Genomic DNA, 19579 nt, shown 5'->3' on the forward strand with positions numbered 1-19579 from the left:
AGCTCAGTTTAAAAACAACGTATGTATACCGTCAGTTTCCGTGTGCACATAAGTGTTTTTACAGATGAACCAGAGATTATAGTTCCGAATTGCAAAATGAAGTCCCATTCAGGAAGGCGACTACCGACGCGTTTCGGATCGAAACGTAGTCGATTGAATCTGTGTACTAACACGCTATTCATAAAGGTAGAAAAAGAGTTTCCAAGAGGCTGATTGCGTGAAAAAAGTGTTTCGCAAAAAAAAAAGTAGGTGTCGCAGGCAACACCAAATGCCTGGGCAGATAGACAACTTTTGATGGTTTACAAAGTTATGTACGTTTTTGATGATGAGCTTCAGAAAGTTGTCAATGAGTTGATCGTAAGAATTCATCAATCTACGAATTCCGCTTATATTTTTCGTTGCAAATGTTCCTCATGCAATTTGACGGTCAAAGTTTTTAAAAATTTGAACTTTAGGGCATGTTGAAAATTCCGAAATAATAGCTCGTTTAAAGATTGGATCGAATTTATTTACAATTGAAGGGCTTGGAAGACAAGGCGCATAAGTGCAATTTTTGCTATTACGGGAAGTACGTGTTTGAGTTTCGAAATTACATGGGTCCTTATGGCAGAAAGAAAATTCAAACCTATTTTTGGATGCTTAAAAATTGGAATTTGGGGGTGAATTTTTCACAGAATAATCATTAACGTCCTCATTAACTCAGCTACTTGAAATAATTAATAGCTCAATTTTTCAAGCATTGTACTTATGCGCCTTGTCTTCCAAGCCCCTCAATTGTCTGATGCCGATTTTTACAGAGACTTCTTTTCTACATGAGCAAATTATTATTTCGTCTAAAATAAGCAAAAGAATCCGAATTTAATGGTAAGTATAAGAACATTTGACTATTCGTCTAAGCATTCGATAAAATGCCTGCTTTAAAGGTTTGCCAGCATAACATTAATTGATAAACGTGATGGATGGGATTAGTAGTTGATGCAAGATCTGATCATAATCCTGGTCCCTTTCATTCATCAAGACGTGATTTGAACAACTTGCTGAGTCGACACACATTACAATTATTTAATGTCAATTCAAGCTCATTCAAGTCACATCTTAATAAGTAAAGGAGTAAACGTCTGTAGTTGATGGCACGTTTTGGTACGACATCATCTGTAGCGCCTGCGGATGCGAATGCAGACGAAGATTGTGAGGTAAGGAGTGCATTTCAGACTTTCCCGGCGCACTCTTGTGTTGGCTGAAGTTTGCAACAAGTCCACTGCGCGGAGGGAGGTTTCTGGCCTACTCAGAAAATTGAAGGCGAAATATACATAGCAATACGCGCAACCTCCATGCCCAACATAGAATCGTAATGTAAGCGGGAGAGCTAGCGCCACTTGGAAGCATTCTCCAGGTCCCGAATTCAGAGACCTGACTCCTGAGTGACGCCGGGTCACTTTTTCGATATATGATCGATTGTTTTCGATATACGGGGACCAGCGGGGGCCCGGCCATCCAATGTAAACGAAGAAGGTAGAAAGTACCACGTATTCCACACAACCATTTTGGATCGAACATGTATCGAAAAAGTGACCGAAGCTCAGGCGCACGCCGGGCTCGGGACTCGTCGAGCAGAACATGGCGCCAGCTCTCCCATTTACATTACGACTCTATGTACTCTATGATGCCCACTCAGTGTCCATTCTATTTCTTCTGAATTTCCGGGCAAAAACCGCCCCCGTCAAAACAGGGACGAGTACAATCGCTTCGATCCCACTTCCCCCGTTTGAGTCTTTTCCACCGCGGAAAACACAGGCAATGGAGATGTTGCATGTGTGAGGAATTTGCGATTTGACTGTTGATTCGTGTGTAAAAGTTTGCGAGAAACACGATGGTGCCACTGGTTTTCTCTGAAATCAACTCCCAAGCTCAAAAAAAGCTCTCAAGTTGAGGCCAAAATGGAGGGGATATCCCACGCTATCCTGAGAGTCCTCCTCAACATCAAGACAAACTCTCCATGCAAAAATGCATTGACAGGGCTGCCACTTTATTTGCGGACTCCAAAACTGAAAACACGGCAACCCTGCTAATGTATTAGCTCCCTATCTTCGCATTGAGAGTTTGCCTTGATGTAGAGGTGGACTCTCAGGTTAGCGTGGGTTATCCCCTCCATTTTGGCCTCAACTAGAGAGCTTTTTTTGAGCTTGAGAGTTGATTTCAGAGAAAACCAGTGGCACCATCGTGTTTCTCGCGAACTTTTACATAAGAATCAACAGTCAAATCGCAAATTCCTCACACTTGCAACATCTCCATTCTGCTTCTTCCGGATTTCCGGTCAAAAAACGCCCCCGTCAAAACGGGGGCGAGTACGATCGCTTCGATCCCACTTCCCCCGTTTGAGTCTTTTCCACCGCGGGAAACGCAGGCAATTATCCGGGCGCCACCGACCGCGGTCGGTCGTAAAAAACCACTCCACGGAAACTCGCCGTCGATGCCAACGACGAACAAACCGTCGGAAAAAAGAACTCGCCTTCTCCCCGACGCGACGATGACGTCGAACGCCGATACCCCCGACGGCGACTTGACAATCGCTCCGGTCACCGATTGGGCCGCGATCGTAAAATCCGCCCCCTCCCCCGGCCGGGGCGGGTTGCCATGGCGACGCATCAAAATAAAAGATACAATCGCGACGTCGAGTACGGTATCGTGACAGCGGGCCATGAGGAGACGCAACCGAGTGCACTTTGAGAAAGGCCGCGTGTCTCCACGACGATGTCGCTCAGTGGATCAAGTCGGTAGGAGAAGTCGGACAAAACCTGGAAACTTTGAAAGCTTATATTTTTGGGGAAAAAATGAAACAAAGAAGTTTGAGAGTGGTTTCGTTGGATTTCTCGTGAAATTTTAGTTCAGAAACACGCTTTGAAATTGAATCTGTGACGAAATAAACATAAAAATATAAACATTTTCGTCAAAAATTGCATGGCCGACTTCTCCTGTTAGTTCGTTCTACTGTGTGTCGGGCCGTCCGTCTGGGCCAACTGGGCGCGTCGATTTTGAGCCGACTACTACTTTGCAGTGCACAAAACGACCCTACTGGTGGTAGGCAGCGAAATCCGTATACGGATATAACATTCACTCGAATGGAAAGGAATTCGATTGAACTTCGGGGGGAAAAAAGCAAATAGATCGTATTCGATATTGGTTCGGTGTATCGTTTCGTTCAAAACAATGGAACAGAACCTCAAACAAAAATATTAGGATTTAAATTGGAAAAAGCTGAAAATGAGGAAATTCCTAATAATATCACTCTTCGTGGCCATTTTATACTCACAAGAATCAAAAATCTATCGCAAAAACCCCGTTCTGTCAGATTACTCAGTTGACATTCTAGCCTATGTTTACATGTTGAACTAATCGATATCGATACAATCTCACCTGTTTGATGTATCAAATACGATCCATGGGACGTTATCTACGTTAGAAGTTTTGAGAGGACGGACACACGTTTTTTCACGTATGGCTTTTTTTTTACTCCAGGCACCTTAAAACGCCTAGAAATGATAGAATTTTAACTGTTTTTTTCTAGATGAAAATACTTCCTCTACCCGCAGAGGAGCGAGAAAGTAAAAATCTATGAGCAATAGTTGGAATGGTATTATATAGATGGCTGAAGTTAATAAGAAAGCGTACTTCTCATCTCATTTCGACGTTTTGATGATTCGAAATTCGAACGAGACCGCGTTCTGTCGTTTCAATGACGAAGGAACGCAAATACAGGTTGCAAAATTGACTCAGGCGACACATTTTTGGCAAGAGTAAGACGGAAAGTCTGATTTTCAAGAGTAATCAGAGGATCAACCAAGGAAATTTACAGCTAAAAACGTCCAACGTACAACTGCTCGGTATCAATGTAATTTCCGGGTGGATATTTCAAAACATTTGATATGCAGCTGCACTCCTTCGTCTAGAAAATGACGGTTTGACAAAGTCAATCGGCAGATTTTGTTAGGAGCGGTACACTACCGTGCTAAGGAAAAACGCCGTAAGAACATTCGAGAGTTGCCAAATTTCCCTTGATAAAACACACATTTTAGACAACATTCATGCATACGTACTTTTCCTCGAAATTTTCGGATATGTTTGATCGAATTGCATACAAAATTATCTGTAAAATTAGAAGAAAAATACTTAACGTGTTCCCGGTAAAGGTTTTCAGTGAAGAAAATCTGGCAACGTCTAAAGGCTCATACGGCGTTTTTCCTTAGCACGGCAGTACACATACTGTGTTACGTCGTCTTTTTCTAGACGCAGGAACGTAACCCCGTTCCAAGATTGCAAAATTGACTCGAGTGATTCAAATTATGGCAAAGAAATGTCAGCTCAATTTCTGTCAAAAAATGTCCTGATTTTAGCGCGCAATCAGAGAAAAGTCAGTGCAATTTTTAGTTAGAGAAGCTCAACATTTTGAGTGGACATTTTGAAAACGTTGAAATGGAGTTACATTCTATGGCTCGGACAGTGGCGATAAGTCTGGCTAAACCCGGCTTAATTTCCTTCCGTCCTTACCCCATAAAAAACGCAACATTCTGCCTTGAAACAATTTGAGTATAAATTCCACGGTCTAGACTCCCGGGGATATTTACTAAGAATTTCCAGGTATTATATTGCGTTGTTTTTGGTTGAAAAGCAAAACATGTGCGAAATTCAGGCGTCCCGACTCAAAATGCTGTTTAAATGCAGTTAGGTCGATTCCGGTTAAAACCGTCCGAATAAAAATCAATGTGCAAGCTTGGACAATCACCCATGTCAAGAATATTTGCAATACAGTGTATTGCAACTTGTAAGAATAAGAGAAGAGTTTTAAGTACCTGAAACTGAATTTGTTGCTTTATTTTGTCGTTGTCATCGGCAGTCTTAAGGACGTTAATCCACTAAAAGAGGAGATCTGCAAACAGAGAAGAAAATATGCATTATTGACGGGTGTTTAATTATTAAAAATCGTGCAAATCATGAAAAGTAAGTGAAAATGTACACCCGAAACTACGATAACCGACGTCGCCCGTTGACTCAATGAGGAAGAGAGAAATAGCGCTGTACAGACTCTCTTACACATTGAGTCAACGGGCGAAGTACGTTATCGTAGTTTCGGGTATAAAGCGATGAATCTTAACAAATTTGATGTCATTCTACTCAGTCTCAATGCTGCTACACGTTATGGATCAGTTTCTAGCGTTAATTCGTACAAAACGCACTGGAAAAAAGTTGCTTGAATCTAGAGTCCAGACTCTTTAAAACTTCGACAAGAAAAAATACTCTTGATTCAATCGGATTTTTGCTTAAATCGAGAACCTAGCCTCTTAGTTTAAGCGGATTTCCTTTTGATTCGAGCAAAAAGCAGATTGAATCGAGAGTATCTTTTCTTGTCATTGTTTTCAAGAGTATGGACTCTAGATCCAAGCTACTTTTTTTTCCAGTGCGATAATGGACCACTAGACAAGGTACGAATTTAAGCAATCTGATACACATTTCTTGACTAGAATTTCTCGTAGAACAAGATTCACACAACGAAAATTACTGAAACCAACTCCTAACAAAGATATTAACTTTTTAGTTCACATTGGTTACGGGGAATGTGAACTGCCCGCTCACAAGAAACTCAAAGCTCTACGTGAGTCAAATCGCGCACTACAACGGTTTCAGCAAGCTTCTCGATCGAGCAATGTTAATTTCCCACCATGTGTTGTTCAAACTATTAGCAATTAGCTATAGCTGAGCCAAGGCGTCAAGATTGAGGTTGCCGAATTTTTATATCGCAGAGACTGTCATGATAACGTTTAGCGCGGGATGTGAATCACGTAGAGCATTGAGTTTTCATGAGCGGGTGGTTTGAATTCACGCATCAAGAATCAATATTTATCTCCGCAAGGAGTTAATTGCGGTAATTTTTGTCGTGCGCATCGTGTTCTACGTGAAATTTTAGTTACGAAACATGTATCAGAATGCTGAAATTCGTACCTTGTCTAGTGGTCCATTATTGCCTCTCAAAGACGCAAACCGCATAGCAGCGCAACTTCGTGGCGGATCTGGTCCCTAGATCTCATAGAATCACCTTAATGGATTTAAATTGCGAAAAATCAGGTTTGTCAAATTGCCCTTCCGTCAGAGGAACGACGACTTCTGAATCAATCAGGAGCTCCGTGGCGTGTGCTACACTCGCAGTGTTTTCCTTCTCACCGAGCATCGATGAAGCTCATCGCGGTCTCGCGTTTTCCGACCTTTCTCGCTTCCGTCCCCGCACAGTGGATCGAGTCAATAGGTGAGGTCGGTGAGGCCGGAAACTTTAAACGCTTATAACTCCATTCACACAAAACTTCGAGGTTCTAAAAGTGGCTTCATTGGTTTCCTCGTGAAATTTCTTTCCACAAGCACCCCTTAAAATTTAAAATGTGACAAGATAAACATCAAAAGCACGGGGTGTCTAGTTTTTTTCATTTTGGGAAATCCTGATTTTTGACTGCTCGATCTTGCTTTCATGATTTTTCCAAATCCTGAACAAATCCTGATTTTTGGCGGAGAAAAATTGGACTGCATTTTGCAATTTGGACCTATAAATTCTGTCTCATCTGAAAAAACACGTATGTGCATAGGGAAACTAATGGCACATACGTTGTTTTTAAGCCGGGCCGGAATTTATAGGTCCAAATTGCAAGATGCAGTCCAATTAATATCACAAGGATAGCTCGATAAAAAAATCTGATCGGACGGCCGACTTTTCTCAAATCCTGATTTTACGACCGGTTTGTCCTCAAATCCTGACAGAATCGGGAAAATCCTGATGCTAGACACCCTGTGATGCAGTTTAAATAAAAATTTCTTGTCCGACCTCTCTGATGGACTCGATCCACTGTGCGCCGCGGGTCACCGCTTTCCGCGCTCGGTCGGCACCGGAAGGTGAACTCGTCCGGAAAAACGAAGACGTCGAGCGCCGCGCGTCCAACTGCTTCCGGCGAAAACCGCACGAAAAAGAAGAGATTGAGCTCTCCGCTTTTTTGAGAAAACGTGAACCTGGGGCTGATCGCAAACCGAGCGCTACCGCGGGGGCTTTTGCGGCCGATTTTTCTGTCGGTTTTCGCGGGGCACCACCGTCGCTCCTTTGACGTAAGAGCTTATCTCGATTTCTTCGTAGGCCCTGTTTTACTCATGAATCCATGATTCTGTACGATATGTCTGATATCATGTCCCCCCCCCCCCCCCCCCCCCCCCCCCCCCCCCACCCCCCCCCCTCCCCCCCCCCCCCCCCCCCCCCCCCCCCCCCCCCCCCCACCCCCCCCCCCCTCCCCCCCCCCCCCCCCCCTCCCCCCCCCCCTCCCCCCCCCCCCCCCCCCACCCCCCCCCCCCCCCCCCCCCCCCCCCCCCACCCCCCCCCCCCCCCCCACCCCCCCCCCCCCCCCCCCCCCCCCCCCTCCCCCCCCCCCCCCCCCCCCCCCCCCCCCCCCCCCCCCCCCCCCCCCCCCCCACCCCCCCCCCCCCCCCCCCCCCCCCCCCCCCCCCCCCTCCCCCCCCCCCCCCCCCCCCCCCCCCCCCCCTCCCCCCCCCCCCCCCCCCCCCCCCCCCCCCCCCCCCCTCCCCCCCCCCCCCCCCTCCCCCCCCCCCCCCCCCCCCCCCCCCCCCCCCCCCCCCCCCCCCCCCCCCCTTTCTGCGGCTCTGTTGCAAACATGCAACGAAAATCGAGGCACCGTGTTTCAGAGATGCAGCGTGGTTTCGTCGCCACATCACAAATGAATGTATTTCTGTCGAACGGAACTATGTGCATTATGACGTGAGCCCTGTTATGCATATATTCTTATGGGTCTCGGGGCTCATGTCTTAATGCACATAGTTCCGTTTGGCAGAAATACGTCCAAATGTGGATGGTAGGTGACAAATAAACGATAAAGCACAAAAACATAGCCCGGATATACGAATGAAGAAGAAGAGATTTAAAAATGGGTAAACGAGGCTAAAAACATTAAAAAACACTAAAAGGCAGGACGTTTCAGTTGTAACAAATGAATGTAAACGTTGTGACAAATAAAACATACATACAATAGATCAATAATTTGAACAGGAGAGCTGAGTTGCGGGAAAGCGGGTAAATGAATAAATAAAAAGAAGATTCGGAGAATGAAGATTGAAGTAAGAGAGCACAGAAAAACAGAATATCACAAAGGGTTGCACTTGGGTATAGTCAGAGCTTTGAGATTGAGCTATGTGGAGTAACGCGGGTCTGAATGATGGAAAAAGACCTCGAAAAATAGGCAGCACACGCTTGTATAGCCTTGCTGACGCCACGAGTTGTGAGGCAACATGACTATTCGTGATTGGCTGGCTATCATCTGAGTAGCTATCAACAGCAAGGCTCGTCATTAAAAATAAGGGGTAATGAAGATGATGGTTGGAAGATAACGGGGGAGAAAATAAAATGTTGAGGAAAAACCGACGAATCCAGCCATCCTTAATAATTGAATGAACAAACAGGGGAATTTAAAAATATAAGAATAAAAATTGGACTGCATTTTGCAATTTGGACCTATAAATTCTGGCTCATCTGAAAAAACACTCATGTGCATAGGGAAATTAATGGCATGCACATACGTTGTTTTTAAACCGGGCCGGAATTGATAGTTCCAAATTGCAAAATGTAGTCCCATTGTGGAAAGCCCTGACAGGCTCGTGCGGAGATCGAGATACGTCCTTAAGTCCAGTGGCGTGAATGATCGATGATCGATATTCCTCCATCTGAAGCTATGGTAAAGAATCGATTATCAAGGTGTTCGCTGCGAGCACCCTGTTTATCGATACTTTTCCATCGGTTTGAATGACAGATTAATCGATGTATTGCAAAGCACGCCACGCCAATGCTTAAGTCCGGGGGACGGCGATATCTCTGAATGCCTGTGGGAAGATATGCCGGCTGATTATTGAAATTGATAATCAACGCGATAGACAAAGAAGACATACGGAGTATGGAGCGATCCTACGGTTGAAGTGAGTGGTTTCACTGAAAAAAAAGTAGTTAGCGTTGAGAACTAATTTGGTAAGTTCTCGCCAAGTAGAATCAAAATTAGGCTTCAGAACTAATTTATTGTACTGAAGCACCAATCAATTCGCTTCATACGCTGACTTGACTTTACTAGAGCGCGAACCAGAATTGGAAAACAGCACTAGCTGTAAAATTAGCGCTGTGGTAAGACAAATTCACCTTCGGGTCAAACTAATTCGCCCTCAACACTAACTGCCACATTGTCCGTTACATTTATTTAGTTTCGAAAAAGTGGCGTCGGTACAACAGCCTCAATCGCGTCAGCTCGTGAAAATCAATTAAAATGTGAAATTTCGGGCTCGTTTGACAATGTAAATACTCCCGGTATGATTTATAGTGTCCTCTCTTTCTTGAAAACGTTCGAAAGCAACATAAATAAACCTGTTAAGGTTAGAAATCGTCTGTTCGATTCAAAACGTAAACAAGCATGATATTCGTTGGAGTCGTCAATCTTCTGTATTAAATTGCGATTAAAGCGTTCCGCGTTCAGTTTATATTTTACGAAAATCTGTGAACTTACTGCTTACTTCTATAGTTCGTGTTCTCCCGTAATTTCAAAAGAATATCTCAAGTGTTCGGACGAGATATGTTTATTCAGTGTGAACATTCGCTACCGTTTCATGTGTGAGTGTGTGTCTCTCTAAAGGATAATTCTGTCTACTTGCACATACCTATGGGATATTCCTTTCCTCTGTCGTTCATTTGGAACCGGTCAGTTGATTTTTACCTCTCATCTTTTAAGAAATCTTCTTTTCCTGAAAGTATTGTCCAGTTATCATTCGCTAAGCCGTTTTCTCCTCTCTCAGTTTTGAGGTTAGGTTGACCCAACCCTACCGAATGCGAATTAGAGTAGCGGAATTAGTTTCCAGCACTAATAGTGGTTAGTGTACAGAAACCAAAAATCATGTGTGTCCAAATCACACAATTTGAGTTAGTGTATAGAAACCATTTTTAGTCATCTGACGCTAACTCATTTTTTTCAGTGATGGACTGAGGGAGAAAATGATGGACTAACTAACTATAGGGTCTCTCGTGGGTTGCCGTTAGTCAGAGGCGGATCCAGCAATTTGGCAACACTGGATTTGCTCCATTTAAACCTATGCTAAATAATCGATTCTTGTTGGAGCACCTGGCCCCCCAAGAATCGATACATTTTCATAGGTTTAAATGGAGAAAAGACGGTGCTGCCAAATTGCTGGATCCGCCAATGCCGTCAGTTAGTCTGTTACCTGCCTCCTTCGTCTGTTGCAACCACCCGCTTTCATAAATAACATCCCTCCATACCCCTTTAGTCTCCGTTGTCTATAGCTTTGTCTATCAATTTTAATAACCAGCCCTCTAAGTAGAAGTTACCGGCGGGCCATCGGCAGGGAGGGAGAGAGAAAAAAAGCATGGACGGAACTTGAGAGTTTTTCATGAGGGCGATCACGGGACACAGAAAGGCATTGCACTTATGGGGTTGGAAATTTATACGAATGATATGGTCTGGAGGGACATCCTAGCTCCGAGGAAGATCCTCTGGAAAAATTTAGAAAGTTACGTCTACAACAAAAGTGGGTACACTTCAAATATAATTCTGGTCTTAAGATATAGTGGCGGGAATAAACATACTAACTTCCCATAATTCGTCATCTCCAGGGCGAAGAAACGTAAGTACGTTTCGATGCTGCCTTTCCTTTCGCAATTTGTATTTTTACCAGGAGACTCTTGGGTATTTCTGATTGAAAATTGAGCTGATTTTTCCGGTTATTCAGGAAAAATGGCACGGATACATTTGCTCGTAAAACATCGAATTGCGTGTGAATATTTGAAGACCTTAGGATGAAAAAGCCGTCAGAAAAAGTTTGAAAATAAACTCACATCCACATGCGGGGTTTCAGAATCTCATCTCCTATTTGAATTTTTTGGAAGGAAACCGACCAACATCCCGACTCGAAAATGGTTGCAATATCTCTCGTCCATGTGAAAGTTAGTTTCCTTCCAAAAAAATCAAAATAGGAGATTGGATTTTCAATTGAGAAAAGCATGACACATTTTTTTAACGAATTCAGTCTCACGGCATTTTCTACGTATCAATGTACGCCATGGTTGCCAAAATGTGGCGAAAACGTTGAAAACTCGGGAGTTCGTCACTTTGCCAGACCTTCGAAAATTCTCATCGATACAACATGATGGCAACACTGGGATGCAATCCAAGCGCAACGGCTCGGCAGGGGAGGCGAACCGTAGCTTCACACGGTGGCAAGTGGCATGGGACGCCGCTTCTCTGACGCAAGAGCGTACCTGGACCTCCGCATGAGCCCCAGAAAGCATGGATTTAAACGTTGGACAAGGCTCACGTAGAAATCCAGATAAGTCTTCGCGTCAGAGGAGCGAAGAGGAGTCCGGTACGACGCGACGCGGCTATCCACCTCCCCCAAGTCCGAAGTTCCTAACCCGTGCATTAATTTCGTCTGCGGCGCGGGGTCCAAAAAGAGGCGGGGCCCGATTTGATGGGACGAAACAATATCCGATTGCCCGGCAGATGACCCGGTTACCAAGAGCTCCGGCGGCTCCGGATCATCTGATTCTCATCCAACCCCAATTACTTGTACGTGAAAATCAGAGACACACAGAGACTGTGTTCCATGGACCCCGCACTGACTATCCGAGGGATTATGAGGTGAGGCCAAAGTTAAGTCGGGAGGCCAACGCTATTTTTCGCCTACTGATGGTTGGATCGCGCATATGGCAAAAAAGAAATATAGCGCAATCACAGGGTTGTTAAAATGTTGCTCTTCATACTTCTCTAGAAAATCTCCCAAGATGGCAAATCGTTTTTGCATCTCACCAAAAAATTGATAATTTTAAAGGGGAGGGAAATGATTCTGTAAATTCTCAAGAGTGGCGGTAGCCACCCCCGGTCGAGGAAAATGACGTCCTACTAAAGTGCCGATAGCAAAGGGGTGGCCGACACTCTTAGTCACACATAACTCCCTTAATCTGAAAATTGATTCGGTTCCCATTCGAATGCAGCCCAAACGACGGAACGGAACGGATTCCTACGATCTTGGTGTCTACGGACGCATCTCAATTATAATACTGTACACATATTTCTTATTTTTAAAAGGAAAAAAAGAAGTTGCGCGATTTGGAAAACACGGTAACTACGCGCTGCTTCCTTATTGCTAAATGCGATCCAGTTAATGAGCAACTTGTTGAGCTTCCTTTTCGACCAGATATTAGGACATTTCGACAAGCTATTCAATTCCTCGAGGGGGTAGAGCGGCATCATCAACCCGCGAACGGATCCGCGAGACACCGAATTCCGATCACGAAATAGAAACGACGATACTCGAACACGCCTGGAGGGAAACACGAGCCAGGGTTAGGGGAGCAGCCCGCGGCAGGCCCCAAAAATAGTCGCCGCGGGACTCGGGGAGTGGATCTGCACACAGACCGATAATGAGCGTAATCTTCGCGTACGAGGCACCATAAATTCTCACGAAACAATGACGGCGACGTCTACGGCAGCGATTTCGAAAGACGTTAACGGGGGAGGGGTGCACCCCCCCTCCCCCCATCATGATGACACACGACACACACACGCGATGCGTTCGGATCCCTGCCCTGTCCCGTGCTACGACAAAGAGCCTCAAGTGCAGTCTGTGATGACCCTGAAGACACGTTAGAGCGTGTGCTGACCAAGGCTCATACGGGTATGCACTTACGTGCTTTCTTGCGTAACACGGCTGTGCCGACACTTTAGAGATAAGGGCATGTTTACAATCCGCTCGACAAAGCGTCGTGCCTCTGACGTACGGGCGTACGTCGATTTGTACGTGAGCCCCGGAAATAATGGAGGTTTATGGAAAGCAGGGCTCATGGAAATGTAGATTCGCCCGTTTTTTAGAGAAGCGATGAAAGTTGCCGCTGATACGGCCCGAATAGACTGCCTCAATCGATATGCGTATGGGACTGTTGATCCAGTTGCCGCAACAAAGGATGCGATGGCTCAATATTCTGTACTGGCAGTAAGGAAGAACGACATATGGACTACATATTGCAATATTAGGAACTATAAATTCCGGCCCGGTTTAAAAACAACGTATGTGCTATTGGCTCCCTCACGCACATTAAAGTTTTTTCGGATGAGCCAGAATTTGTAGCTCCAAATTGCAAAATGCAGTCCATATGAGCCTGGGGACGTAAATGAGGCCCCACTGGCCCCATTGATAAGAACAGGAATTTTCTGTGAAAGTAAGTGAAATGAAATTTTAAGAAAACTGAGCTCGAAACATCCTAGCGGGAGATTCAGGTTGCTACAGAATGTGGAAAGTCAAATTCCCTAACATTTCCTTGATATCCTTGACAGATTTGAGTAAAATCCCTTGAAAATTACTGAGAAAACGCCATATCACCAAAAAGACATAATTTGAAGTAGTTTCCGAGCAAAATGTGTTGTTTTAAACGTCAAATCCATTCTAGAAAGCTAATGAAGGTGAATTAACAATTTTTTTCCCCCGACAATGCCGACAATCCGCCGGGGGGCGACAAAAAAAATACGAATTTTGCTGAGTAAGCTTAAATCAACCAATTCACTCCAATTACTCGTCGAATAATGAAGGAAACACGATTTGGAGAACTAGAACGCGACAAAATAGATTACTTAACTAAAAGTACCTACCTCCATCAATACTTTTTATACTGCTGTGCTAGGAAAAAACGCCGTATGAGCTTTTAAACTTTGCCAGATTTCCTTCGATTAAAACCGTATTTATTGGGAAAATTTTGAAAATTTCTCTAGGAATTTTTCGGACGATTTTTTTCGCAATTTGATCAAAAATATCTGAAAATTTCGAGGAAAAACACGAATAACTTTCCTTAAAAATGAATGTTTTATCCGGGGAAATTTGGCATCTCTCGAATGTTCAAACGGCGTAATTCCTCGGACGGCAGTATAAAATGAAGGCCAAAAATGAAGGTTACTCGTGGCAAAATCAAAGCCCAGGAAGGTGCGATGATGAAGTTTACCATCGGAGAAGACCACTTGAAAAGCGATAAAGCAGCCTTTTAAAATAAAAGGCCTCCGAGTTTCAAGCGACACTCGAGCACTCAGCTTGCAACAAGTGGTTACACTCAACAAATGCCCGGAGCTGGGAGAACAAATCGATTCGGCCGCAAACCGTGGTGAAGCGTGAATGATCGATTATCGATTTATCCCCGTTTGAAGCTATGGCAAAGTATCGATTACTAACGTGTACGTTGCAAACGCCCTGTTAATCGATCCTTTTCCATAGGTTAAAATGGCAGATCAATCGATAGATCGCAAATTACCCCACGCCACTGGCTGCAAACCGTGGTTGGCATCATCTATTTGCTATCATCACGCTTCCTTTTCACGGTTTCAATTCGTTAGGCGTAAATGCGTCTGCATCAGCTCAAATACTTACGTTTTCCTACATTTAAATGCGCGCTAAACAATCGATTCTAGGTGCGGCGAGCACCTAATATCGATATTTTCAATGGATTTAGATGGAGGAAAAACAGTGTTGCCAACTTCCAAAATCGTCAATGCATCAAAGTACATTCTGCACTTTGAATCTGCCGTGCGTGGGTTATTTTTTAGATGTAAAAATTTAAATTCATGAGTTCGAATTTCAGCCTCAAATTTTGTTCCGCGGACAATTTTCCAGTTGAGGCCAACAGCGCGAACATCGAAATCGCAAAACTACCACTCAACATAATCATGCGCCGATGATATCAAATGATCCGACCAGGCCGATTTCTAAAAATTTAAATGTCGCCATAACTGAACTTCAACAAAACTTACATAAAAGGTACTAAGAGGACATACCAGAGGGGCTATTTTAGGAGAATTTAGGAGTGTACGAATAGCCGCTTATCAGTGTACTAAAGGGGGCACAAGTGTCTAACAACACTCCAACGAATTAGAAATTCCACGAAAAAAGGAAATCTCGTGAAACGGAATCCATAGGAGAGTGATATCAATTTATCAACTTAAAAAACCAAGTCTATAAGCGGCCCTCCTGAAATATTCAATATGTTGAACCACAATTGAGAGGCTGTGAGGACAAGGCGCATAGGTGCAGTTTTTGAAAAAATTGAGATTTTCACTAACTCGACTAAAAATAGTTTGAACGTATTTTCTGTGAAAAATTCACAACTAAAGTCCGCCTTAAAAGCATCAAAAAGTGAGTTCAAACTTTCTTTCTGCTACAAGGCTCCATGTAATTTTGAAACTTTAAACACGAACTCGAAATAGCAAAAACTGCACTTAAATGCGCATTGTCCTCCAAGTCCCCAAATTCATGTTTCCTGAACTAAGATTATCGCATGACTATACCCGAAGGAAACTACAGATGAAACTTTGACAGAAAGAGAAAAATAAGATTGACAGCGCTTAGGCTAGGAATTATTGAGAGAACAGTAAAACCTGACCGTGGTTACAGAGGTTTCCGCGTGAGCTTTTTTTTCTCATTAGGCATCGAACTTCGCGGAGACGTGCAATCTCGAGTGATAATTATTGCCAAGTCGGGGACAGCATGATTACCCGCTGGGCAAGGAGAAACCATGGTGTGAACACCTCCTACACTGCCGTGCTAAGTAAAAACCCCGTATGAGCACTGAAATGCTGCCAAATTTCCTAACAGATAATATTTACTTTGGAAGAAAGTTATGTCAGGGTTGCCACAGAAGTTAGAAAATAAAATTCCCTGACATTTCCCTGACTTGGAGATGTGACGGATGGTTAAGACGGCACAATTGAAAATAGTTTTCAGGCAAAATGTGTTGTTCGAGACCTCAAACTCATTCTAGAAGGCGAGTGAAGGTGATTTAACAAATTTTCCCTAACATTTTCGTCATTTTCCCTAACATTTCCCGATTTTCCCTGACATTTCCCGATTTTCCCTGACATTTCCCGGTTTTCCCTAACTTTTTAAAATTCCCTGACATTTCCCGGTTTTCTTTGACTGTGGCAACCCTGTTAAGTACATTTTACCTTGAAATTCTCTGACTTTTAAGATGACTTTTGAGACCAAATGGGCCGCGTTTAGCATGACCAGGCCACATCAACTTTTACTACATTTGACTCGGAAATTTAATTTTTTACGAGAGAACGTTTCTGCTGATTCCTTTTGAAAAGTATTGACGGAATCCTCTGAAAATTTGGACGCTAGAAATATTCACAAATTTTCCTGAAAATTCATGGACGGTTAAAGGAAGCTTGACAACGCCGGATCGCTCATACGACGTTTTTCTTCAGTAGGACAGTATTTACACTCGTCCCGACTTGATAATAAAGCCCGTGTCCCACTATCAAATGAACTCATCAAATACAGGATGGCGAGTGTTCATCAACATTTGACGGTCCGCCAATTTTCGATAGCGGGCTTCCGCGAAAACCATTATACGCGTCCCCGTCATCTTGCATTTGATAAATTCATTTGCTAATGGGACACGGGCTTAAAGAAATCCTCTGAAAATTTGAAAGAGAAATATTCACAATTTTCCATTTTTTTTTTTTTTAAAGAAAAAAATTCATGATTTGACGAAGGAAGTTCGGCAACGCCTGACGGTTCATACGGCGCGGCGTCCTCCCTTAGCACAGCAGTACGCTGCCGTGCTAAAGAAGAACGCCGTGTGAGCCTTCAGACGTTGCCAAGTTTCCTTCGATAAAGACCGAATTTACTAGGAAAATTGGGATTATTTTTTTCCAAAAAAGTCAGACAATTTTGTACGCAATTTAATCTGAAATATCTGAAAATTTCAAGGAAAAGTATGCAGGAATGTTGTCAAAAATACATGTTTTATCAAGGGAAATTTGGCAACTCTTGAATGTTCATACGGCGTTCTTCCTTAGCACGGCAGAGCAAGACGTGGTCTCGCTGTGCTCGGTAAAGTCTCACACCTGCCTTTGCAGATCTTCAGTTGTGTACTTTCACTTTCGCGGGGGAAACTGGCGAGGTGACCTTCCATCATTCCATCGTTTACTCGGTGCCCGAAGGAACGAATCTCTATTTAATTAAAACTGCATGGTAAGAGGTATCAACTCTCGGCTGTAAGAACGTTGGAGCGTTCCGAAACATACGTAACGTGATGGGCCGAACCGACGGAGAAATTTACCGTTCGTCAGTTGGATTACATTTGGCAATATGGAACCACTACCTCTCGCTCTTCTATAGAAGCACTATCTGCATAGGGAAACCAATGACATGTATATTGTTTCTAAAACGGGCCAGTTATAGTAGTTCCTTACTGGAAAATGTGATCCAGTTTATCCGTTGGCAGGGCGATGGCTGGGGGGCGATACTGCCGTGCTAGGGAAGAAGGCCGTAAAGCCCTCAGACGTTGCCAAGTTTCCTTCGATAAAAACTGAATTTACTCGGGAAATTGTGGATATTTTTTTCCAACATTTTCCGACAATTTTGAACGCAATTTAATCTAAAGTTTCTAAAATTTCAAAGAAAAATGTGCATGAATGTCGTCAAAAATGCATGTTTTACCGAGGGAAATGTGGCAACTCTCGAATGTTCATACGGCGTTCTTCCTCAGCACGGCAGAATACTGCTCATCGGCAAACTGAAGATTCTGCAGGACGAACAGGAAACCCCGCCATTTTTGTAATGGACCACTGGACGAGGAACGAATTTAAGAGTTCTGATACATTTTTCATGATTGGAATTTCGCGAAGAGAACGTTTCGTGCATCGAAAATTACTGAAATCAACTTTTAGCTAAGATATTAACGTTTTTAATTAACATTGGTCGTGGGAATTTTGAATTGCCCAGTCACAAGAAACGCAATTCTCTAAGTGAGTCAAATCGCACCTCACAACAGTTTTGGCAGGCTTCTCGATCGAGCGTTGTTCCTTTCCCGCCCTTTATCGTTCAAAGTGTAAATAATTCGCTATAGCTGAGCCAAAGCGTCAAGATTGAGGTTGCCAGATTTCCATATCGCAGAGATTGTCATGGTGAAGTTCAGGCCCGCCACATCCCACCTCGGGCCCTGGTACCAGTTTTAAGGTCCGGGCCCCAAGCACGGAGGGGGGGGGGGGGGGGTCCGAGGGGCATCCCCCGAGAAATTTTAGAATTTATATACTACTAGTCGGACGCATTTTGAAGCTTCCATTAAGAATTTTTCCGTCAATTTCTGCGCAGTAATTATGTTTTTTTTCTACTTTCAGCACGAAATACTTGCGAATTGTTGCATTCAAAACATCTAGAAAATTTTTATTTTTTTTTGGGGGGGGGGGGAGCATATGATACTATTTTCAGTTCTCAGAGGGCCAGGCCCCCCTGGACTCCCCCTTCGTTTGTCTATGGCAAGAAAGTTGAGCAATGAGCCATTGAAGTCGAGGATGCCCAGACTGGAGACTCTCAGCACCTGACGACGGAAGGAAATGAAACGCAGTTACTAAAAATATCCCTCTGTACTGAAAATTTTGAAAATAGATAGAAATTTTCCAAGAAGTATACTTCTTTTAAAATTTAAGAAGAATTCTACAGAGCCCCAGCGTGTTTCTGAAAATCTATTCACCTTTTGCGAAATTTTTTAGGGTAAATTTTCACTTTATCTTACGAAATAAGGGTTGCATGTGAATTCGTAGTGGTTTTTCACGGGTAACACGGGCCCCCTCCGGGGCCCGGGCCCCGGTGCCAGGGACCCAGTATCCCCCCCCCCTTGTGGCAGGCCTGGTGAAGTTTGGTGTGCGATTTGACTCACGTAGACTGGTGTGTTTTCCATAAGCGGAAGGTTTGAATTCACGCGAGAGCGAGACTAGAGTAAGAGTTGAATGGGGCGAAACGCGGGATACAAATATTTCAACTTCCAAATGCATAAAATTGCAAACCAACAAAATGAAGGAGAACGTGAAGTACTCTTTTCGATTAACTCAGAGACTTCAACGCACTTTAACGCACGAGTAGAAAAGTTGGACGGGGCGAAACACGTGATACAAATATTTCGACTTGTAAGTGGGTAAATTTGCCTATCAACGGAATGAAGGAGAACGTGAACTCTTTTCGGCTGACTCGAGAGACTTCAACGCATGAGTAGAAAAACTGGAGAGGGCAAACCAAGTAATACAACTATTTCGACTTGCAAGAAGATAAAATTGCATATCGCCGAAATGAAGGAGAATAAAGTGTTCAGTGTTCTAGATCAATCCAACTTTCAGTTCGTGCAACCCAACATTTAAATCGTAGAACCAAACTTATGACTATGAGGTTAAAAGATCTTAATGAAAAGACTTCCTGCATTCCTTTCACGAATTTGGGGCCTTGACCAGCTCAAATGGTAGGTTACTCTCTTATCCACTTCCCCCAAATAATATTGCATTATTATTTAACAGATAGTGATTATAGAGCTATAGCCCATTATCTTTTGAATAACATCACTGCATAATTCGAACCATTTCCCAACTGATTTCATATGAAATTAACTTAATTATAATTTTAAATACCGTGGTTATGATCACAGAGCAGATGAACTTTGTTAACATAGGAAAATTTACAC

At 43.6% G+C, this 19579-nt stretch overlaps 1 protein-coding gene across 6 annotated transcripts in view; it reads right to left on the reverse strand.

Moving 5' to 3' along the window:
• The window catches only part of cora (erythrocyte membrane protein band 4.1 like coracle), a 101696-nt gene that overhangs the window by 70723 nt on the left and 11394 nt on the right, over positions 1 to 19579 (reverse strand). For 3 of the 6 annotated variants that reach the window (XM_019043203.2, XM_019043212.2, XM_019043195.2), the window contains exon 2: positions 4848 to 4924. The gene's annotated coding sequence lies outside the window, so the exon portion shown is untranslated. The other 3 variants (XM_019043247.2, XM_019043221.2, XM_072300883.1) reach the window with 3 other exon arrangements.

The sequence above is a fragment of the Bemisia tabaci genome, chromosome 5 (genome assembly GCF_918797505.1).
Source record: "Bemisia tabaci chromosome 5, PGI_BMITA_v3".
NCBI lineage: Eukaryota > Metazoa > Arthropoda > Insecta > Hemiptera > Aleyrodidae > Bemisia > Bemisia tabaci.